Source organism: Pteropus medius, unplaced genomic scaffold (assembly GCF_902729225.1).
Source record: "Pteropus medius unplaced genomic scaffold, Ma_sr-lr_union100, whole genome shotgun sequence".
Classification (NCBI taxonomy): Eukaryota; Metazoa; Chordata; class Mammalia; order Chiroptera; family Pteropodidae; genus Pteropus; species Pteropus medius.
Window position 1 is genome coordinate 548,596 of NW_024349224.1, and position 24,020 is coordinate 572,615.

General features: G+C 61.4%; 1 protein-coding gene across 12 annotated transcripts in view; it reads right to left on the reverse strand.

Annotated features, from left to right (window-relative positions):
- The window catches only part of ZNF536 (zinc finger protein 536), a 341,362-nt gene that overhangs the window by 218,087 nt on the left and 99,255 nt on the right, over window positions 1–24,020 (reverse strand). For all 12 annotated transcript variants that reach the window (XM_039880738.1, XM_039880733.1, XM_039880739.1 and 9 more), the window contains one exon: window positions 23,446–23,561. The gene's annotated coding sequence lies outside the window, so the exon portion shown is untranslated. The remainder of the gene's footprint in view (window positions 1–23,445; window positions 23,562–24,020) is intronic.

Genomic DNA, 24,020 nt, shown 5'->3' on the forward strand with positions numbered 1-24,020 from the left:
CGACGACGTTATGCTCTCGACACCGGCTGCCTTCGACGCTAGCGTTTCCTCGTGCGATTAGGTTAGCGCCTTACTGACGCCATGCCCTCGATGATAAGTTGCGCCTCATTGACGCTAATGCCTTCGATTGATGCTATAGTACTTGGATGACGCTATGCTCTGATTGACACCGATGCTCTAACTGACGCCGCACCCCAATTGATGCCACCACTCCCTGATTGACGCCAGCGCTCCCCGATTGACACCAATGCCCCCCGATTGACGCCAGCGCCCCGGGCAGTCCTCGCCCAGCACCATCCTGCACGCACACGGCCTCCGACCTCCACACGCCCTTCGGGTCCTGCATCTCCTCGCAGCCTTGGCCCCAGTGTCGGGATCCACACCCAGGGGCTGCAGACCCCCACCCAGTGCAGGGCCCAGCCCAGACGTCCTGCAGCCCAAGCAGCTCTGGGTGCCCTCTGCAAGCCGCCCACGAGGTGGTGCGTCCACGACAGGTCCCTGGCCTCGTCCCCGGTCCAGTGCCATGCCCCACGTGCCCAGCATGGGGTCTGCCGTGGACACTCAACCAACGTCTGGGCGAAAAAGGAGGGAGAGAGAGAAATCAAACAGGACCAGTGAGTGGCCGTGGGCACACGTGGCGAGGCGCAGGGTCCCTTCACTGCCGAAGGGGGCGCACTCCGACCTGAGCGAGGGGCGGCCTGCCCGGCTGGATGCAGCACGGACAATCCTGGAAGCCTAGGTCGCATTCTTTGTTTTCGGGGGGGAAAACCCCACATTTTTTTCCAGATGCACAGAAGAAAGCTGGCTAATTTCGAGGGTTTCCACGGGGAATTCTTTTGAACAGAGAATAATGGCCCCCGGATTTATGTTTGATAAATGACCATTTCCTACACCAAATCTCCATAACGCGGTGATCACCCATGTGCTCCGAAGTCAGAGCCACCGCAGGGACCGGCACGCCCGTTGTAACCTCCATCCCACCGAAGCTACCAGGGTGCCACACAGTCCGGGGTGTCCCAGCTCCTCCGCCGAGCCAGGCCGCACCCTTCCCCTCACCGCTGACCGCGGCCGAGCCGTGACGGGTGACTGACCCACGGCGGGACCAGAGACACAAGGACACGTCTCGCTTCACACGGGGGCTTAGGAACAAAGGACTCCCTCCCGCAGCCTGCCCCCCGAAAGCACGCTGAATCTGAAAAATTACCGGGACCCCTGAATAAAGAAATGCAGACACTTTCTTGACGGCGCTTTATTAATTTGTAAATACAATGACTGACTTTTCAAACGTTCTAATTTAAATGTATTGATCTATTATTGTTTTGTGGATTTTCTGCCCAAATGTCCCGGAGGAAATGGGCGGCTGACCCTTGACCACCGCACTTGTCCAAACTGTGCCAAAGCATCGGGGAGGAGCTGAGCCCACGGCATGCCCCGGGGGCCGTCCACAGACTGGCACGTCTGTGCCCAGTTCGAACGGGACAACTTTCCTCTAATAACGGGGTCGCCAGCCCTAACCTGGGACGTGGGACATGAGCACAGGGCTGGCTCGGCAGGCGGGTGGCAGCAACCGGTGGGAGAGGAGTCGACGTGCCGGCCAGAATGTGAACGAAAGAAAGTCCATTTTTCTGACAAGGTCTCACGTGGGTGTTTTGATGAGATTTAAACCAGGGAGTGAAAAGCACCCTCCTCTCCCCGCTTCCTCTGCTCCAACAAAAGGATTTCAGTAAGAAATATTTGCTGCTTTCCCCAGGAGCGACCTTCATGGGGGTTTAGGAAGCGAGGCTCCAATACATTAAAGATATTTGGATGGGGGCACAGGGGCCAAGGGACGGACTAAAAGGGCCCATGTCTATCTGTCAGGCTGTCCCCCATCAAGGCCTCGCCCACTTCCTGTCACCCACACAGCAGGCCGTTCTCAAGCATGGCACTCCGATGCCCAACCCTCAAGGGTGCCCTTGCCCCGGCCTGCAAAGCCCACGTGACCTGGGCCACCACGGCCGCACCTCCCTGTGTCTCTCCTCCCCGGCCCCAGCTCCCGCAGCAGGCAGTCTGTCCCCACTGTCCTCAGGACCTGTACCCTGCTCCCTCTGTCTGGACACCTGCAAGTCTCGGGGAGGCGTCCCAAGACCTCTCCCTGTCACACCACTCCCCGCCACCCCACTCCCGCTTGCACCCTCTTGCCCTAGCCCTCCGTCTGCCCCGAGTTTAAACAAAGACGTCGCCTGGCATCCAGCCCCAGCACAGTGCCTAGCACACAGCAGGCGCCAAGAAGCACTGGTCCAATAAAAAAAGGGACTTGCTCTGGGAGCCCGATTCATGCCGGTCACACAGAAACGTGCCGGGCACCTGGGAGGACACCGGGCAGGTCCCTGCGGAGACGCAGCCAGACGGGGACCTTGCAGGGAGCCCGAGCGCGGGGACACCCAGAGCCTCAGGCACAGACCCTCTGCACAGGGCGCCCACACGCCTGGGGCTCCAGCCGAGTTTCCCGCACGGTCTGAGACAGATCAGTTGAGTCACTTTTGAATTAGAGTGCTAAAAGTTAGTATTTCTGACTCCTTGAGTCTCACCTCCTTTTGGCCACTCATAACTCAGACTCGTTTGGCCTCGAAGCTTCGTAGGACCAAGCGACCATGTCCTCCGAGAGGGGCGGACAGGCTGGCTGGGTGGTCACGCTGCCCAGGCCACACCGCACAGGGCGCACCCACCTCCAACACGCACAGGGACCTGCCCCCCACACCAGGGACAGCTTCCTGCCAGCGTGCGAGCCCGTGTGCGAATTCTTATGCAGGCGACAAGGAGCGCCTGAGGCTGGCTAATTAGGGGTGCAATTGCCTAATTGGGCCACATCGAGACAGGACAAAAGGCTGACTGCTGGCAAACAGTGTCTTCCGGAAAGGCCCCCCAGAAGGGCGCCCGCGTTCCTGGAGCTACATTGGCTTCGGTCTGCGGTGGGGTCTTCAGCACAGCCCCTGCCTAAGGTGCTCCGTCCAGGAGGCACAAAGCGCAGCGTGTCCCTGTAGGGCTGGGCCACCTTCCGAAGGCCACCGACCAGCTCTGGGACCCCGGGCGAGTCGCCTCACCCTGTGGGTCTGAGCCGCCTCGTCCAAACGGCGACCTGCTCAAGCCCCGCCTCAGGGCCACTGTGGAAACGGAACCAGGCAAACCTGCAGGGCACTCAGCACAGAGCCTGGCACCGAGCAAGGTGCTGTCACCAAGGTCACCAGTAGCCCAGGCCAGCGCGATGGCTTGTGAAGTGGCACCGATCTCGTTTTATGCCCCGTCCCCTGCAGTATCTGCTGAAGCCACTGTCACAGCCGCCCGGCGGCAGCCTCCCTTCCTGCGCCCTGCCCCGTCCCCGCCCCTCCCCCATGCCCCTCGGCGTCCCCTTTCTTGGCCCACCCTGCACCCTTCTCAGATCCGGGACCTCCTGGCCATGTGCGCCCGGCCCCACCATGTCAACGAAAGTACTGAACAACTTAGTGAAACCGAGGCACCCACGACCTGCTCAGGCTGGAGACGCCCCGGGGAGAAGGGATAAGCCAAACTCAGGCATCGCTGTCCCGCACGGCGTCAGCTCCCACCCCCCCGCCCCCGCTGTAATGACGCCACCCGGCGCCCAGCTTGGGCCGGCTTCCCACACAGGGGACACTCACTAGGGAGACCCAGGACCAGCCAGACCGAGGGGTGGAGGCCTTTCACTCATATCTTCCCATGCAGGTTGCGTAAGCTCCCACTGGGAGAACACGCAAACTTCAAAACAGCTTCTGTTTGGGAAAAATACATTGTTTCCAGCAGGTTCTCCCTACCGACCAGACACGTGAGGGCGGGAGTCACTGTCCCCCTCACCCAGGTCTCCAGACTGCTCGCTGCAGAACTCAGAAGTCCAGAGACCTCCACGCTCACCTGGGACCCACGAGTCAAGGCCCCGACCTGCGTTCCCCTGGCCCCCCGCGCAGCGGTGCGCACCGCGGCCCCACGGTCAGGGAGGGCGGCCAAGCACCCGCAGAGCTGGAGTGCCACTGGGCGGTCCAGGGGAGACGGGCCACTGCGGCCCCCTTCACAGGCTCTACTGCCTACGCGTCCTTCTCATGAGGGACCCGGTCAGTGTGGGCTCCTGGGGCGGTCCCCTCCCCCCCCCCCAGTTGATCTGCTGCGCGCTGACAGCGGAAGGGACCCAGGCTGGGACAATGTCCCAGCAGAAGGAGGACGGAGCCGGGCACAGGCCTTGGGGGGACGGATTAAATCTAAGTGGGGAGCTCCCAGAGTGGCCAGGCCCCCGCCACCGCAGGCCAAACCGCCCCACTCAGCAGGGGCGCGTCGGGAGACACAGGAGGGCCGCGAGGTGCTCGGCTGGCACCACTCTGTTCTTTTCGGAGGCCTCCCCTGCCAGCCCGTCCAGGCTGTCCCCCACCTCCTCCGGGACGTCCAGTAGGGCAAGGTCGGCGAAGGTCAGGGCACGTGGAGGTCGGGGGCGGCTGCAGCGGGACCCCCAGCGGCCTCGGGGCCAGCTGGGGGCCAGCTGGGCACCAGAACGCACGCACCGGCTGTGTGAGCGGAGCCCGAACGAGCACCCGCCAGGACGCCCGCCATTTCCTGGGGCCGCAGGGGCTGCCGGCGTCACCGGGCTCGCCCGGCTCTTCCCCTCGCATCCACATTCAGAGCACACTGCCGCCCGCACGCCCACGCGGGCGGCCACCCGCACCTGCACGTGCGCGCAGGCGCAGGCCCCCCGCCGCGGCCGGGCGGCGGGCGCACCGTGCCAGCCCCGGGGCGAGCGCGCGGGCGGAGGGCGCGAGGAGCGCGCGGGCCGCGGCGGGGCGGGAGCCGCGCGCCGGGCCCCGAGCGCGGGCCCCGCTGCGCCCCGGCGGCGGCGGGCGCGCAGGCCGCGGAGCCGGCGCGGGGCGCGCTGATTGCCGTGCGCCCGCGGCTGTCTCGGCGCGGTGACGGCGCCTCTAATTGATCTCATTATCGCCCCTCCGCAAGGTGAAGTGCGGCCGCGCGGCGGGCCGGGCCGGGCCGGCTGGCAGGCGGGGGCCGCAGCCTCCCCGCACCCCGGGCGCGCCGCCAACGAACGCGGGCGGCGGGCTCCCGTCCACCCGCAGGGACTCGCCGTCCAGCGCCCGGCCCGGCGGCCTTGGCCCGCGTGCCCTCGCCACTCCCCGCCCTCGCTCATCACCGCGGACGCGGTCGGCCCCGTTCCCCACCTCCCGCCCCGGGCCGCGCGGCGCCCGCTCGCCTGGAACCAGGGACACGGCGCCTCCGCGGCCCCGCGGCCCCGCGGCCTCGCGGCCTGGGCCCCCGGCGGACCCCGCTCTCCCTCCCAAACCCAGATCCCGCCGGAGGGGAGAGCACGGCGGCAGCCGCCGGAGGGGCACACACAGGAACCACTCGGTTTGTTGTGTTTGCCTTGCGTTTGTTTTCTTGCCAAGAAAAATTACCCCCTTTGTCTTTGCCCAAAAGAGGCCATGGGCACCTTCGCTCGGGGGGCGCGGAGGCGGCGCGACGCGCCTTTCTTAGGGGCGGCTTCTGTTCCTTTTCTCGCCTCGCCAGATATATTTTTAACATAAAAACACTATATTTAATTGGTTATGCATCTCTGTTCTCTTAGCACTACTGGATATCACAGAAAAACACATTAGTACAGAGCAATTAGTACGATGGCAGTAAACAACTAAAGCACTATTAAGCTGTGGGTGATTAAATAGTATTACTTTTTATTTTTTATGGTGCTCTACGAAAAGATGGAGGGATTTAAAATACATATTTCCATTAATATTAATGGAAAATATAAATAACAGGTGTCTTCCACTTCTTAAGGCACAATTTACACCCACCACTTCAATCTATGAGAGCCACTTTTTTTTTTTTTTAATGAAAAAAATCTCTCTCTCTTTATACACTCCGGGCAGTATTTCTTATCTTCATGCACCCGGATATTTAAGCAGAAATATTATTTAATTGGAGTTATGGAGTCAGGCAAAAAAAATACCCCTACCTTTATCACCATAAAAAAAAATAAAGCTTCCCTCCAATTGAAATATGCTCTCTGGTTTCTGTCCTTGCAAAGAGCGAATGGCGCATTCTGCGCTCAGTGCCCGCGGGCGGGCTGGGCAGGCTGGGCAGGCCGGGCGGGCGGGCTGCACCTTGCTGGGGCCCACCCTCCCGGAGCCCGCAGCCCAGGCCCTCTCCCTGCCTGTAGGTCCTCGCGGGCTCTGGCACATCTTCTCCTCGGCATCTGATTAAGTTAACAATGTGCTGCTATTTGCATGCAGATTTGCCGGGCTTTCTCTCCAGCTGCTCCCGAGCCTTGGTCTTTCTGTGTGTTGATAGCGAGGCAGTCCCTAAATGCAATCTTTGTCAGACCCAGGTGTGCTCTCATTGAGGACGCCTTCGTTCCAAGCAGTTTTCCTCTCTGTAGCATTTATAAGGCTCTATTATAGTATAGCCACATCTGGAGGAAAATTCTCCTATTAATTATATACTTTTACCACTAGGAAGACAAATTCTGAAAGATACCGACATTTTTGTTGTTGTTCTTATTTCTTTGACAGCCTGCATTTTATTTTGTTTTGTTTTGTTTTGTTTTGTTTTGTTTTCCAGGCATTTCAATATTTAAAGAGCCATTAACCAAGGGAAAGTGGGGGTGAATTTCTAGGAAAGAAGAAACAACAGACCTAAAATCTCCGAGTCAGGAGTCAGGCCTCACCCAGGCCAGGGCGGGGAAGGCCCGAGGCCTCTCCGAAGGCCTGCAGCTAGGCGGGCGCTCAGCACTGGGGTCAGGAAAGTGGGAAACGCTCCGTTCTGCCGGAATTTTAAAAAAGCGAGTGCCCTTAGCCCGTAATCTCGCTTGCTCTCAGGTGGACACTCACTCACATCGGCAGACACCAGACAGTTCGATTCCTCCGCAGTGGAAAGGCAGAACCAGATCGGATCAGCACGGTGGCCCGGATGCTGTGTGGGGGAAGGGGGTGACTTTCCGTCAGGTTTGAGGCAGATTAAAGGAAAAAACCTGGGAGCCGAGCATTCATTCCTTTTGCAGGATGACGAGACGCTTTGCCGGAAGAGTCTGAAAGTTACTCTAGAGCCAGGTGTGTTTTTGAGTTTTATTTTTTTCCCTTAAAAATCTCTTTGGGCATAGTCAGATCAGATGGCGAGGGGATGGGCAGAATTAAGCTGAAATGTAAGAAAAGTTTTAACAACGCGATGGTCCCCATCTGAATTTATAGTACGTTTAAGGCGCTAGGAAATGTCATTTTTGATTCAAAAATAATTTTGCGAAAGGACGTGTGCTGCGTGGCCAGAATACATGGGTGAGCTTGCGTGAGCGCACGCGTGTGTGTGAGCGTCCTGTGCTGGGGAGGGCGCACACGCGTGCGCACACAGGACGCTGAAGGACTCGGAGAGCGGGGAGGGCCGAAGGGGAACCAATCTCCTTTTTCAAGCCAAACTCTGCCGGGTAAGATTCCAAGCAGGTTCTGGCCACTTAGCTCCTATGACGACCAGGCCGACAGCGTCTCCTCCGCCTGCCCTCGAAGCTGGCATCGGAAGGAACCCGGACCGCGTCCCGGCAGCTCCGGGGGCGGCTCCCGTCGGCCACACGCGACCAGCGAGGTCGCCCGAGAGGCTCTCTCTGGGTCCTGCCTCCGAGGCCCCGCTCTGGCGACCAGAGCTGCCTCCACTCCCTGGTCCTAGCCCTTGTCCCGCCAGGCGACCCTCACGCTCTCCGGCCACAGATGTCCCCGCAGGTGGAGGAAGACAGGCCCTGCGACTCGGGGCCGCCTCTGGACCACGCTTCTGCCTCAGTCTCCCGGGCTCTGAGATGGGGAGAACGCCCTACCCAGGTGGGCGTCACGCCCGGCGGGCTGGGAGCCCCGTTCCGGGCACACGTGACGAATCGGGGTGAAGTCGGCTGAGCTCTTTCCTCAGGAATTAGCCGCCGCCCCTCCCCTCCCCGGGGAGATTCTAGGCCCGTGATACTTAAGACTCCATAGATTCCTAAAAACATTTTTAGGGAAACGATACAAAGAGAAAGAATCGATTTTTAATCTGACCCTTTTGGGGCCGCTTGCCTTTTAAATCCTCCTGCTTGCTGGCGTGCCAGCCCCCCAGAAACCCTCTTGCAAAAACAGAGCACAGAAGCAGATGCACGGAGACTGGATTACGTCACTGGATAGCATGTGGCATTGAGGGGAGAAAAAAATAAGGAAAGACAAATGACATTTTGCGGCTATGGTGTGCTATTTCAGCGGTGATGGCTTGACTTTTGGCCCAAACGCATATGCCAATCGCAAGGCGACTCCGGGGACTCACAAAGGAGGACGCGTGCCCGCAGCTGCGCGGCACCCCAGCCCGGGCGACACGCTCGCGGTGTTGCGGCCACAACAGAATGCTAATTAACATACTGGAGCGATGAGAGCGGCTGCAAGGGCCTCATTGTTCCATTATTTCACGAGGCCCAGCTGCCTTTGTTTATGTGACTTATCCTCTCGTGCCACAGGTTTGTGCTCCAAAAACACTATCCCCAGTACAACGTTAATATTTAAAAAACAAAGAGGTGGCAGATTGTCATTTTTGTGTCAGTCTCGAACTGCAGAACTGTTAAGCTGTGCTGGTTTGGTATTTAGAAATAATTTAACAGCCGTATTCAGACACCGCCTGCATTCTAGCATAATGGCTGAATACTTGAACCAAGCGAACGCATAACTATCCTGACATCACTTATGAGATTTAGATTGGTCAGTTAATGGGAGTCTTTACCAGAATCAATACCATAACAGCTTCTTGAAATGAACGTGATTTTTTACACGGAGTGCTGCAAACAATAACTACACAAATATACTACCTTTGTACCCGGCACAAAGGAGCTAAGCTGCAAAATTAAGGAGCAATTACATTTTTGCAAACTAATATTGCAGTCGATTATTAAAAACAAACACTTTCAAAAATATGTACTTATCGTTAAATAATGGGAGAGCATTATCCCCCCCACCTAATTAATCATATTTTTACACTTTTTAATAGCTGTTTCACCTACTGGCTACATTATCAGGTTGCTATTAAGTACTGATATTGATGATTGATGTAATAACGGTTAAATGAAAAGCCATATTTAAAGCTTTTTTTGGTAAATTTTTTCATAATCCTCATTTAAGAGAATACCGTCTGCCAGCTAAATTAGTTTTTCTTCTTCTTTTGCCTAGATTGTGCATTGAAGCGACATCCTATAAAATACAGGTTTCCTCAGACAGGGTCACACCAGCCATCCATACGTACCACGGTCATTTGCAATCACGGCCAGGAAAAGCGGCTGGCTCAAGCCCAAAACGTTCATGGCGCCCTGCCTCCCCCAAGAACACAAGCCGCCGGGACTTTCGACTCCCCCAGATGCGCCCGCAGCGAGACCAGGTACAGGAGCTGGGGAGACACGTCACACCCCGGCAAAGGCGCCATTCAACCAGAGCCGTAAATTCAGTTAGAAAGAGCTCCCCTAAAAGTCCAGCACCTCACTAATCAAAGCCACAGCCACTCAGGAACGTGACATCTCCCCAACAGCCAATCGCGTGCACAAGCCACAGCCGCTTTCGAACGAGTTTAACTGGTAATCTCGGATAAACGGAGACCCGCTTGAAGTGTCTGTCGCCTCTAAGGCAGTAATGAGGGGATTTAGGGCATTCTGCGTCCCGAAGTGCACATCGCCAAGAGGATGCCACAGGTGTGTCCCCAGCTATGACAGTGCTTTCTCAGCTGTGGCCATCCCCCCACTGTGGACACAACACAGGTTTTTTTTAATTGGCTCCAGGAGCGAGCTAAATTATCCGACTGCTGTGTGCTTCAGCCCCCAGCTCGCTTATATACCAATAATAATAAACTTTCCATAATAGTGGCTCAGCCAATCACTGTCTTTCTCTCTCAACCTAAAAGTGGAACCACTTTATCCTGATTGTAGCCACCGAAGAAACCCCTGCATTGGTTTCCTCCTAAAAAAAAAATTGCCGAAGAATTACAGAAGGGATCGGAGTAAATAACAGCCAGTTACCCGCACACACATATTTTCACGGGGGAAGCTGCTCGTGTAGTGGTGCCGGGAGGAAACACTGTCATAAGTCATCCCTTTGTCGTCTGTGGGGAAAATTCTCTTGCTTTGCAATGCTTATCGGCCGAGTCGAGGTGACAGCCAAGCAAAACCGCGCCCCGAGACTGTGACGGCAGTGGCTTGGGCCGCGTGACCACGGAGGGGTCAGACCCGACTGGACACGGCCTCGGCGCGGCCCTCCGCGTTTGAAGCGTTCACGTTGGGTTTGGGAAAAGAAAGCCCAGAGCCCGCGCCCCGAGTCCGGACATCGGGAAGCCTTGAATTCACCAGCCAGCGATCGCACCCCCGAACTAAGTCCGCGGCTCCTCGGCGCGGAAGTGTTTCCAGCGATCTGAATCCCACTGAAACTCGGCGAACGCTCCATGGAAAACGGAACATTGCGCTCTCGAAGCTGAAACTGATCAAACTTAATGGCGACAAGGCAGCGAAGCACTAATAAACCCGTCCCGGGTGACGGGCACGAGACGTCCGCGTGGCCACAACGCTGCGTGGCCAGCAGCTGCCGTGGGGGCGGCAAAGGCCAGCGAGGTGTCGCGGGTGCCGGTGCTGGGGGCACAGGACGGGGCGCCTCGCAGTCGCTGCGGGATTTACTCGCTTAGGCAGCTCCTTTGGGAATGAGAAGCTCGTTAGAGGGCGTCAGGCGGGCTGACACGGGAACTGCCTTCCTGAGGCCCGGGGCGCAAGCCCAGGCCCGCGGAGCGGACTGCGCCCCGCACACCGTGTCCAAGTGACTCCCCGTCAGCAGACGAGGCGCGCTGCTCAGCAGCGTCACGGGCCTTCCCCGGGCCCCAGCAGGACCCCAGGGAGCACCCCCAGAGCGGGCGAGTATCAGGAACACGCCTCGGGGCCCGCCTGCCGCTCCCACCGACACACGCGCTCAGTCTGCCTCACGGCAAGTTCAGGAAACCACGGGGGACTCGTCGATTTGCAAAAACGGACTTCGGTCTGAAACCCCAGATTTCTGCTCCTCCTGGAAAGAGCCAACGGCCTTGCGACAGCAGACCCATGTTCCTGTGGGTCGCCACGGGGCCACCACGGGGCCTCCACCGGGCCACCACGGGGCCACCACGGGGCCTCCCCCAGGGCACACGTTCCCCTATGGCACTGCCGTGTTTGAGTTTTGCAGCCTCACTCGGAGGCTGCTGGTCAGGGAGAGGGGCGACACAGTCAGGAGACGTTTAACCAGAGGACAGCTGGAGGGTGGACGGGAGGGACCCGGCTTCCCGCCCCAGCGTCGGCCCCCGCGCTTGACCACGCGTGGCTGCCGCGGCCAGTCCCGCCACGCAGGCCCCTCCTGGCGGAGGGTGTGGAAGCGCATCCCCTGCCGCCGGCGTGAGAAGAATCTGCACTGGGACAGAGACTGCCCTGCAGAGGCTTCAGACCCGCGCCAGGAGCCCAGGCGGCTGCAGCAGCCACGGCCATGGCCGGCGGTGGCCTGGGCACAGCCGATGCCAGCGCTGGGCACGAAGGATGGGACGAAGGACGAGGAGGGAGGGAGGGAGATGGAGGGAGGCGAGCCCAGTGCTGTGGACAACGGCACCCGTGGCCATCACGCCGTGACCTGTGGGGCCAGGAGCCGGGGTCACCGTGCGCGCACTGGGGTCCACTCGGCACACAGCTGCGCCGGCCTCACAGGCACACCCGGGGCTGCACCCAGAGCTCCAGAGTCACCCCCGGCCCCACTGGAGAGGGCGGAGGGGCTGCTCCAGGTCGCCCCTCCCCGTGTGCCCTGGGCCTTGCCCCGTGCAGCGTGGGGGTGCGCGTCTGAACAGCACTGGCCCCCCCACGAGGACACAGTCCCAACCCAGCCACCTCGATGCTGCCTGGGACCGTCAGCAAACGTGGCTTCAGCAGTCAGACGGTACGGAATTAAACTCTGTTATTTCGTGTAGTGAGGGCTTCGCCTGAGACACTTCTAGAAAGTTACCTGGCACTCGAGATTACACAGCGGGGTGTCCGCGGGGGCCTCGACCCTGCGGGGGATGGCGCAGGGCCGCCCACTCTCCCCGGCAGAGGGGTTTGACGCGGGGGGTTGTGGAGAAGAGGGGACCCTCACCTGAGAAGCACAGTGTGGCCCCCGGGCAGTGGCGGTTGCAAAAACCCGTCCCTGTCAAAGCCGCAGTCAGATTTTCGTTCCTCCTCCTGGATGTCCTTTCTGCACCTCGAAGGCGTCGAGCCTGCCCCTGCCGCGGGGCCTCTGCACGAGCAGTCGCACCGTCCACGGCCGCCCCGGCCCCCCGGGCTCCGGTCTGCTCTGCAGAGCTTGGCCTCAGCCACCCCCGCAGCGGGCCGTCCCTGGCCCCCTGCCCACGCCCCCCGCCCCCGGCTAACGCTCCGGGCGGCCCAGGTCTCTACAGTCTCCTGGTTTCTTCACCTGTTTATTTACTGCCGGCCTCTTCCAACGCCGGACACCTGTGGACAGGGGCTTTTCACAGGCTCTGCTTTTCATGGGGCCTGAAACAGCGCCTGGCTCACCAGACAGGAAGGAAGAAAAAAGACGGGGAAGGAGAGAAAATACAAAAGAGATACAGTGATACATACACGGATGATGGAAATGCACACAGATAGAGACGATAGATACAACGTAGATGGTAGATCCCTTGATGTAGGTAGCGAGTCAGACAGACAGACAGACAGAATGAAAGAACAAAAGAATGAAAAAAGGGAAGGAAGAAAGAGAGGAAGGAAGGAGGAAGGAAGGAAGGAAGACGAGGGATGGCCAGCGGCCAGCTCCGCAGACCGGGCCCTTCGGCTGACGCGAAGGGCAGGCTGCCCGCTCCCCGGAACCCTCCGGCCGAGAAGGCGAGTGGCGAAGTTAGACAGCGTGGCCCAGTCCCAGCATCGCCGGGTCGGGCGCGACCGGAGCGGCACGTGGTAGATGGCAGTTAGGGATTCTGAGGCGGGGCTGCGAGGTCAGAGGGGACATGCCAGCTCCCTCGGGAGAGGTGGCTTCGCCGAGGGGCTGGAGCGAGGCCCTAGGACAGGAGCACGCGCACGCCTCCAGCCTGGGCCACGCGGAGAGCCGGCGCCTCGCGGGCATCCTGCTCGGACACAGGGTGATTCAGCTGCTACACAGGAAAACTCCTAAAAAATTAACCGGTACATACGGCATTTTAGTATTTAACATGAAAATATCCATGACTGGAACATCAAACCATAGATCGCTCGGAAATCATTACTTAAGACAAAGCTAAATGTAACATATGTTGTCTACGGGCAGGTACGATTCAGTAAAAAAGTCACCAGGAGGGCGTGCAGATGATGACAGGGCTGGTCTGGAGCTAGGCATCCTTCTCCAAGGGCCTGAGGGCTGTCTCCTCAGGACGCAGGTCCCCGGCTGGGCTGTCGGGGGCAGACGCAGGCCTCGCAGCCCTCCCCTGGTTTGTGGAAGGGCTGTATCCGAGCACGCCAGGCCCCCACGGGCGCCCCTGACCCCCGCTCCGCCAAGGCCATGTGGGCAGCCGGGGCGCACGCCGGAAGTGCTCCGAGAGCCACAGGCCACCCTGCCTCTTCCCGGGCAGCCGGGGGGCTCGGGCAGGTCCTGCCCCATTTCAAGGAGATGGGGGCGGGGCGGGGGGGAAGAACAGGGAGAGAAAGAATGAGAGCGAGCGACAGGGAGAGGGGGAGAGACTATCTGAGACCAAACGCCAGCTGAAGTCCTTATCGGGAAGAAACATTTTTTAATGCATGAACTCTATTTATACCCTGAATAAACAAGATAATTATGTGTTCGTTTCATAAGTTGTGCCTTGATTTCAGGATCACCAGCGGCCCTGGATGTTTGGATTTCACATAAGCATGTTTGACCGCCGCGGGTCTCGACCCTCCGCCCAGGAAGCTGAGCTCGGCCAGCACTCCACGCTGTGACCGAGGCGCAGGGCAGGGCGCTGAGCACACTGACATTCTGCTCTTGGAACTGCAGAATAAGCAGCAGACGTGGTGAATCTGCCGATCGTTGCACGGTTCGCATCTGCCCGTGGCGTCGGCACACGCCCCACGTGGGGCCGAGCGTCCTGTGGACATGCGCGGACAGGGAATGTGCACCGTCCCGTGAATGCACGCGCGTGCGTGTGTGTGTGTGTGCGCGTGTGCGCGTGTGTTATTTCTTAAAGGACAACTCTCTGTGTGGAGCCCGTGGCCCCGGCCTGAAGTGTGGGGCCGGTGGCTACGGTGGGGCACGGGGGTCGTCTCTGTCTGGACGCCCAAACCGGGCGCTGTCCCCGTTTCGCCTCTCTCTGAGGCCACTCTGAGCCCCAAGCAAGAGGAGGCCAACGGCCCGGCGCGCAGCAGGCCGAGGGGCGCTCGCTCTCCTGGCCCCCGCATCGGAGGGTGCTGGGCGCCCCGGGTGCCCGCTTCTTGGGGAGGCTGCAGTGGACCACAGGCTCCCTGGCGGGCACGCGGCTCCTCCCGCCGCCCGGCACCAGCCACACCGCCACGCACACCCGCTCGAGCCCTCGGTTCCGCGAAAACAGAGCTCCTGTCCTTCCCGCCTCCAATCCCGTCCCGTCTTCCCACGGTGCCCCGTCTCCCGCCTCCGCCTGGGGGGGCCACCTCGGCCGCCTGCCCCGTCCCACCGGCCTCGCCTGCCAGTGCCTCTGGAAAAGTCCAGGACTCTCTTCTGCCTTCTCCTTGGCTCTATGAAAAGCCTCCGGTCCCTGCAGCCTGCGGGCAGCGCCAGCCCCCCGTGGGCTGTCTCCGAGCCGGACGACGAGCTCCCCTCCGCCACGCGGCACAGGCGGCCTCTGCGCGCACGCCATTGGCCAGTTCGCGGTTACGGTGCTCACGCCGCCCGCTCTGCCCCTCAGGGCTGCGTCCACGGCTCTGTTTCGACCTCTCGGTGGCACTGGCCGCATCCTCTCTGAGTCTCCCTCTGTATGTGAGCCCCTCCGCACGCAGGGTGGTGGCACACATTTGAAGAATCCCAGGCACACACTTTGAGGGCTGGTGTCCGGAACTCAGGGACAGGCCTTGGCCGTGCCAAGTGGAAGACTGGGAGGACGGTGGCCTCCAGAGCCCTCCAGGCCTCAGCCTGACCTGCCTGCCCGCTAACCCGCACTCACTCCACAGACACCCCGGACTGTGGGGCCAGCCAGGGCGGGCAGTGCTGTCTGCTCCGGCCACCAGACTCGCATTCCGGGCTTGCCACGCTCACCGGGTCCGAGATCCAGTCCCCGATTTCTCTCTGGCTCTGAAACTAGAACCAGTAATAGCCCAATGGTCCATTCTGAGGGGAGGAAAAGCGTCATCTGGCCTTGCTGGACGTTAAACCTCAATGCAGAACCGTCTTTAAAATCCTCCCGACCACCCTGCTGAAGGCAGAAGGCACGCTGGCCCTGGAGTGCCCCGGGTCCCTCCTCCTGCCCTGGGTCCTCTCGGCCCAGCTTCACTGAGCGAGGGCAGTGTGAGGGCCAGCCAGGCTGGGAGGACCCGCGAAACCGAGCGAGCCCCGCGGTCTGTTACACACGCACGCACGCACGCGCACACATGCACGCACACATGCACGCACACACGTGCGACATGCACACACATGTGCACGCACACGCGCGCACCGGGGAAGGCCTGTTCTCTCCTGGAGGGTGACACATTCGGGAGAGATGGAAAGAGACATGGAGGTCCCCCCCAGCCTACCACCTCACCCCCAAAGACCGTCGGGCCAGTGCAGGCTGGGCAGACACGCGGGGGAAAGGTGGGTGCCCGCTTCGCCTTCCGTGCAGAGTCTTCCTTTTCTGTTTAAGGAGCATGCCCAGACCAGGACAAGATCTGCAGAATGAAGAGCCTTCCTGCCTTGCCCACCCCTTTCCGAGAAGGGAAGGGACTCTGTGACGGGGTACTTGGTCCAAGGAGAAGAAAAGTTCCCCCCTTAGACAGTAGCTGCTTCTGCCACTCACCCACGGTGCCCAGAGAGCCTGGCGAGAAGCCGGTCCATGGAGGGACAGGCTTGGGGACGCCATGGGAGGAGCCGGGCGGCCCACCCGGTCCTCGGTCCACAGGCCCGGGCCCGAGCAGGGGAGCAGAGTGGCTGCCTGTGGGTGGGGGTCCGGCCCCAGGTCCCCGCACCGCCCCGGCACACACAGCCATGACAGGGCACGCTGGGCGGGACTCGGCTCCCGCTGCCCCCCGGGAACCCACCGCCAGGCCCCAGACCGCACACTTGTGCTCCGTGCACAGCTGCAGCTACGAGTCTCAAGGACACTTAACTCGGGGCTCTGGAGGACAGGGACCTGAGTGTGACAGCTCACACACGTGGGGTGAGCTTCGGTTACAGGGAGACCAGGCCACGGGCTATGGTGACGTTGGTTTCGAGCCGAGACCCTACCCGGATCCTGCCCTGCGTGGACAGACAGCGGGCCACAGGCAGCCATCAGAGGCAGCGAGGCGCCTTGGGTTAACGTGCCTCTTATTTGTGGTGTCTATTTGCAAAGCTGACCTAATGCACGGCCTCGCAGCTCTCGACCTCTGAAGGGCCAAGAGGGACACAGGAGCCTTTGTCTAGTGGCGAACAAAGGCAAAGTCATGGTGGAGTGGACCCCGAGAGATGTGGGAAGCCCGGCCGCCTGCACGGAGCCCAGCCCGCAGGCCGCTCCTGGAGCAGACTCGGAGAGAAAGGGCAGAGCGAACGTATGTCCAGCCTCGCCCCGCCGCCTCCTGTCCCCACTCTTTGGAGCCCTCATCCCAAGGCCAGGGACGGGTGGCTCTTCCCTGCCCCGCCAGCTCCCATGAAGAAAGATCAAATTCGTGTTTGCACACTGTGGTTGAGGCTGGTCGCCTACTTTCCACCAGGCCTCTCCCCGGCTCCCTCCATCAGGAGTAAAATCCCCGAAGGTCTCTGAGGTAGGACCTGGGCGCAAAGCAGAAAGCAGCCCTGTCAGGCCCATGGACTAACCGAGGGCTACTGGGGAGGACGCGCCCTGGACCTTCTGTTTGCAGAGACGGGGGCGGGGAGGGAGGAGGAAGGAAGGGAAGAGGGGGAACAGGGAGGACGTGGGGGGGTGGCGGCAGGCGCAGTCTCGGGGGAGGAGGCCCCCCCTCCCCGGGACGCGGGCCGAGCTGCCGGGGCCGGAGCCGGATGGCAGGAAGGGTTAAATTTATGTTCCATTACAAGTCCCCTTTTTTTTTGGTTTCATCTTCTCAGTAAAACACATAACTTAAAATGAAATCAAATATTAAAAATGACAGACTATGTAAGTGCTGTGAGTAACTTCGGGTCACGGAGGGAGGGAAGCCGGCGAGTTGTCAGGCACTATCTGTCAGAGTGAATTAGAAACAATCAGCAGAGACTGAAGGCAAGGTGATTGTTATTAAGCCGCGGGCTGCCGCGGCTGCCCAGATGTGGCCGTGCATATAAAGGACAGGAAGCGGCCGCTTAATTCAGGGGGCCCTGGCGAACAGGGCGGCCGCGAGGAGAAAAGTCCTTTGTCGCTAATAAGCTGGAAGTTACTTTGATAACAGCAGGGTTAGACTTGAGAATGGAACACGTTTCTCCCACTGCCGCACGCCATTAATGTCGCGGAAATGTGGTCGGAGGGAGCGCCTGGCACAGGCGGCCGAGCCGGCGGGGGAGCCGGAGCCCGGGCCCTCCCTGCCGGCCGGGGCGGGCTCCTTCTGCCACCGTCGGACCCGAGGGTCGCCCTCCGGGAGTGCCCGGTGGCATCTCATTACTTCCCCGTGTCAGGCCGGCCCGCCGTGGGGAAGGGGCGGGCCCGGTAAACGGCCGCGACGTCATGCAGTCCACGGACGCAGCCACGAGACACAGTTTCACGTGCAGACGAGGCCCGACTTCATAGGAAATTACTTATGCAGGCGTTCCGCAATTATCCTGTGATACTTTCAGGAAACAGTCTGACAGCAGTTGTGCAAACAATAAAGGGTTTACGGAAACGAAAACAAATAATATCGCGCACACAGGAACTCCGCGCCGCGTGTGGATGGGACGGAGGGGCCGGGCCGGGCAGGGCCGGCTGGACGTGAGGCCACAGGTGAGCGGACGCCCTGCCCGGCGGACACCACAGCCCGACCCTCAGCACCCGCTGGCAGCCCTCCCGCACGCGGCCCAGCTCCGGAGGTGCCGGACCACCTGCTTGCCTCTCGGGGGGCTGAAGACAGGGGTCACCTTCGCGGGAAGGGACAGGGAAGAGCGCACATCGGGTGGGCTGACCTGCCTTGCCACCCTGTCCCTCACGCCAGGTGGCCTGCTGCCTTATGGGAGGCCGGGGTATCTCCCAAGCGGACCCACGACTGGCACAGGGCAGGGTGGCTCTGTCGCCTGGTCCTGGGGGCAGGAATCAGACTCATCGGGCTGTCCCCAGATTAGACATGGGCAGGTGCCCAGGGACCCAGGCCCTGGGGAGACAGAGGGAGGTGGGGAACAGAGGGGCATCCTGGCCACCTTCCCAGAGTGACATGGGGTGCCCACCCAGCCGCCCACAAGGACCTTGTCCCCCATGCAGCTAGGACCTGCCCGGCCTGCGTGCGGAAAGCAAACGCGGGGCCAGCGGGGGTGGCCAGCGGCCTGCGAAGGCTCGTCCGCCTCTCGCTCTCCACACTCCCGCTGTCTTGCGGGCAGCGCGGGGCGTCACTGGCCAGGGCTGCTGCGTGGCCGCTGTGTGTGAGCCTGTGCTCGGCGCAGGCGAGGTCTGCCCACTGCACAGAAACACTCACACTCGCAGAAAGTGTGTTTAAAACGTAAATCAGTTGCCGACGTCAGAGGGGAAAAAAGGAACCAGATTTTTTTTTTATTTCTCTTTCTTAGAAACTATGACCTCCTGGTACAATTCTGCCCACGCCCCCGCTGGCCGCAACTGGCAAGAGCTGAGAGGCCCCTCCCAGGCTGCCCTGCACGCACCTGGCTTCACGCACCTGCCATCTGAACGTGGGCCGAGGACGCCTCCCCAGGGGACTAGGCCTGCCCAGGATGCGTGGTGGGCCGGGCCAAAGCCCCCGGGGGGCCCTGCCCCAGCCACAGCGGGAGTAGAGCGCAGGCCGTCCCCAGGCTGGGCTGGCAGCAGCAGTGACCATCTGACCTTCAGGCGTTTGTAGCCCTGAAGTGGGCCCAATGGCAGACCCCGGGCAGGCGTCGGGGCCCGGCCTGGCATGTGCCGGGCGTTGGCGGGGGTGGGGGACTGGGGGTGCGGTGCCACTCTGACATCAAATAATATCACACACACAGGAACTCCGCATCGCGTGTGGATGGGACGGAAGGTCTGGGTGGGTTGGCGCACACAGTGCTCGCGTGAGCCAAGGCACAGGGCACTCCCATGGTGACAGACGAGGGCTCGGTAGGTCAGCGCGCCCACGAGGGACCGCCACCCGTTCAGTGCACCCGGCACCTCGCTGGGCACTGTGGACTGCGCGACACTTAGGTCCTGGGCCCGCCCCACCCGCACCCCGGTGGGCCGTGGGCAGACCTTGCTGGCCGGCACCGCCCGAGCCCTGTCGTGCTCAGGCGAGAACTGTGGTGGGCGCACACACTGGGTCTCACTCTGGTCTCGTTCCACCAGTGATGGGGCATGCGACCGTGGGGAGCCCTTGCCCTCTCTGGCCTGTCCCCTCACCTACCAAGAAAAGGCAGCTTTCACCGCAAACGGTTCTGCAGCCCTGGGGTTCTAGGGGTCTAGGAAGGACCTAGAATTCCCGAACAGGCTCTCTGCTTCGCACAGCACCGGGCTGCCCAGGGAAGAGAGGCCTCTGCTGTGCCTGCCGACGGTCCTCACGACTAATGCCACCTCTGCCCACCGACGGTCCTCACGACTAATGCCACCTGTGTCCGCCCGGCCCGGTCCTCACGACCCGTGCCACCTGTGCCAGCCCGGCCCAGTCCTCGACTAATGCCACCTGTGCCGCCAGCCGGTCCTCCGCGACTAATGCCACCTGTGCCCTTCCGGCCGGTCCTCGCGACTAATACCACCTGTGCCCGCCAGCGGTCCTCACGACTAGTGCCACCTGTGCCCGCCGATGGTCCTCGCTGCCGACACCGCCTGTCACCGGACCCCGCAGTCCACATCGCTGAAGCGACCACAGCTCACTCCACACTTAGCCCTTCCCCGCAGGGCATGGGAGGTGCCTGCACCCCCTGAGGCCCCGCAGACTTCAGCAGACCATGGCCCCCCAATCACGGGGAGCCCCAGAAGCCTTCTGCCTGCAGCTCTTCACGAGCCCACAGCTGGAGCTCAGGCCTCCCCGGGCTGCACAGGAAGCTCATGCTGGGGCCCAAGGAGCAGCCATGGGGCTCTCCCGTGTCCCCACTGCAGTTGGCCCCCTTTCCTGTACCCACGGGGCCTGTAAGCCCGGACGCCCAGCTTTAGATGAGTGGCACACCCTCAGGCCACAGCAGACCGCCCACCAAGAACCGGGGCGAGCCCCGTGCGGAATGCGGGCCCCTAGCGTCTCCACGCCTGGGAATGTGGGTTTCCCAAACACGCTCTGCTTCCAGCGACAAAACACAAGAGCGAGTTCCTCGGCGGGGACCGCAAAGCCCCCGGGAACCCGGGCCTCCAGCCCACGGCCCTCCCCAGAGCTCACAGCGCCTGCCTGGGGGCTCGCACCCCGGCCCGCGAACGGGCACGTTCTTCCCCACCGGCCCTTCACCCGGAAAGATCACGTCCAGCGTGCTCCCCGGGGCCATCTCTGACCGCCGGCCCCCGCCCCACCTCGGGCTTTTACCACGCCTGACAGCGTCTTACCCGCGGCTGGCTGCCCGCTTCCTGAGGTAAGGAGCGTGTCCATCTAGTCTCGCGGCCGAGGGACCAGAGTCCAGAGCCAGGAAGAAGCCTGCTCAGACCGCGGCCTCGCCACCTGCCAGCTGTGTGACCAGGGGGGCCACGTATGCTCCCGACCTCAGTCTCCACGCCGGGAAGTGGAGCCGGGGGCTGCCCCTGCCGGCCAGGGGCTTGGCACAGTGAGCGACAGGGGCTTCCTGGCCACCAGGCCCAGCGGCTGCAGGGAGCGCATAGGGCTCGCCACACCCCCCTCCACGCCCGAGCCCCATGGGGCAAACGTGACACGTGTGCAGGGCTCACCACCGTCATCGCCCAGGAGGCACAGCGCCCCACCACAGCCCTTAGCTGAGGCAACGTCACACACGTCTGCACAGCACGACGCGGCCGCCTGGGGACAGCCGGACCCACAGGGGAACCGGCGCCTTGAGTCCGGGGTCCTGCCGTGCCCCTGGCACGGTGGGGCGACTCTGTGTCCTCCAGGCCTCCAAGAGCCATTCCTTCTGGGAGTCACCAGGCCCCGCCCGGGGCTGTGCCACTGACCCACGATGCTCCGGAACCCCACGCCGCGGAGGCTTCGGCCGCTGTGACGCGCGTGAGCTTCGCTGCCCAAGGGTGCCGCGGCTCTCTACGGCACGGCGCCTCGGGGTGGCCGTCTGGCTGTCCCAAAGCCGCAGCCGCACGGCATTTTACCGGGATTTCATCACGTCGAGTGGCCATTTCAAAGGACGGGAGAGCATCCGTGGAGAGGGGAGGGAGCAGAGTATCCCGCCAGCGGCCACCAAGGGCCACAGACGGCCAGCCAGCTGGGCTCCAGGGCTGCACTGGGCACAGGATTCGCTCCTGGGTAGGAACCTCCAGCCCCGCTTCCGGCTCACGGGGCCCCAGAGCCCTTCGCAGACGCACGCGCCCCACGCCGGAGCGTCCCGCGGCTGTGTCCAGGGCCCAGGACACGACATCTGTGCTCGGCTTCTCCGGGGCCGGAGCGCAGCCCAGCACCACGCTCTGCCACGCATGCCTCGATGGCAGGAAGCCTGGCCAGGCCGGTGCCACCGTGCGTTCGAGAGTCCTCGCCACCACGTGGGGGACGGCTCTGCGTCGGTCACAGGGGAGCGGGAGTCGCCGCCGCTCGGACACGGCAGGGCGCCCTGGTCTCCCCGGCTCATCCCAGGGCGGGTCAAGGGGACACGGCCGCCCCTCACCGTCCTGCCCCCGCCCACCTCAAGGGGCACGGAGCGCGGCACAGCACGCTCCAGGACGAGCTGGGTGCCGCTCCCCGGGGAGCAGCCGCGCCCCTGGCCCGCGGCGGCGGCGCTGAGCCGGGCCTTCGGAAGCCGTGAGCATCCACGCGGCAGAATCCCTGCCACCGATGGAGCAGCTAAACATTGTGAGGCTCCTGACTCCCCCATCTGTGTTTTGCCTCCCAAGAGGGAAAATAGTCTTCGCAGACTTCCCTTATCTGGCAGGCAAATTCCAAGCCTCACTGGCAACCGCAGGCTTGTTTTCCCAAGCAAACAGCTACAGAACCAAAAATTGTTCTGCCTGCGAAATGCTGAGGGGGACTAGCCAACAGCTCCGCCTGGAAGCCCGGCCCGCAGCCCGGGGGCGGTCCCCATCGCCGAGGACCCCGCTGCTCCCGGGAGCCGGGAGAGGGCCCGTCCCTGAACCTTCGAAGCCATCGTGGAGCCTTTTCTCGACACGGACACACGCACGGAGCTGGTGAGCAACGGCCACCACGGTGTGAGGGCGACAGCGCTCACTCACACGAACGGGGCTAAAGGGGACAGACGCCCAACCCGCTGGCCACCGGCACCTTCTCCCTTGAGAGTGCAGAGTGCGCGAGGCGGTGGCTCCGCCCTGGCCCTGTGCGCCAGACCCGCTGGCTACCCGCTCCCCGGCCCCGTGGCGGCCCCCAGCCCGTCCCACTCAGCGCTGGGCCCCTGGGCCTGCGCCCTGCTCAGAAACCCAATCGGATGATAACCGTGGACGCCTAATTGATAGGGGCCTTTATCGACTGGCCTTGATGTCTATCTGAGGTTCTCAACAGCCGAGATTTAAATGTTTCATTTTATTTTTAACTTTCCCTTTTCCACATTTCAGCAACGTCAGGCAGAGAGGTATGGTTTCACTATCAGAAAGAATCATGGTGCAGAATAATTTATGACTTCGGCTTGGGCTTTCAGAAAAGCTATTTCAAATCTTCACTTTGATTTGCTTGTATCAAAACTACTCAAAATAACAGCAGCACTTTCTTGGAACTGGAATATGTTAGCGGCACCTCAGAATTTGAAACCGAAGCCTTATATATTTATCCCAGAAGAAAACTTGAGAAAGGAAATGAAGCCACAGGGGGGACCGTGACTTTTTTGTTCACGATTCCTTCGTTCCCCGCCCCACACACACCTTCTGCAAACCACAGAGCGATGCCCAGCCCCGCACCCCCGGCCCCCGCCCCATGGCAGGAGGTCCTGCCAGCCGCCTCGCTGCCCTAGGCTCAGGCGCGGGAAGAGGGACCCTGTCGTGGCCAGCAGGGGAAGGAGAGCGGCTGCTGGGCTGGGTTTGTGTCGGGTCAGTGGCACAAGTCGGGAGGCAAGGCTGTGTGTCCAGGGCAGCGAGTTCTGACGTCGTGAGACTTACCTTAGCAGCTTAACTGCATACTTGTCTCAAGCACTGTCAGTCTGGTGAGAAAGATCCCGAAGAAGAGGCCGCCGGCCCAGGCCCTGACCGGATGGCCGGAGGGGCGTCCCAGGTCCCTATCACAAAAGAAAACAGAGAGAGAGAGAGATGATGATGTAAAGTGAAATGTAACAAATTCACCAAACCACGGCAACACGCAGAGGTCGAGGAGATTCCGCGGACACGGTGAAGGACGAGGTCGGGCCCGGCGTCTGAGAACGGAAACCCAGCCCCGCGCGAGGCCCCGGTGACGCCGTCGCCGGGAGCGAGATGCTGCCGAGCACCGGGACCTTCCGTTTCCATCAGATCAATAAAAGCTCATATTCATCAGGATCCCAAGCAGCTGCCACTTCTGACGACCTGCAGTTTATTCCCTCGCTCCCTGCGCTGAACCGGGGCAGAGACGGGAAGGAGAAGCGGCGTTTCCTGCCATTCACACCTGAAGACACGACTCCATTAAGGGGTCCTGTTTTGTTAAGGAAGCGGGTTGACAGGATCATATTGGCAGGAGCGGGAGCCTCTTTGTCCTCCGCCCG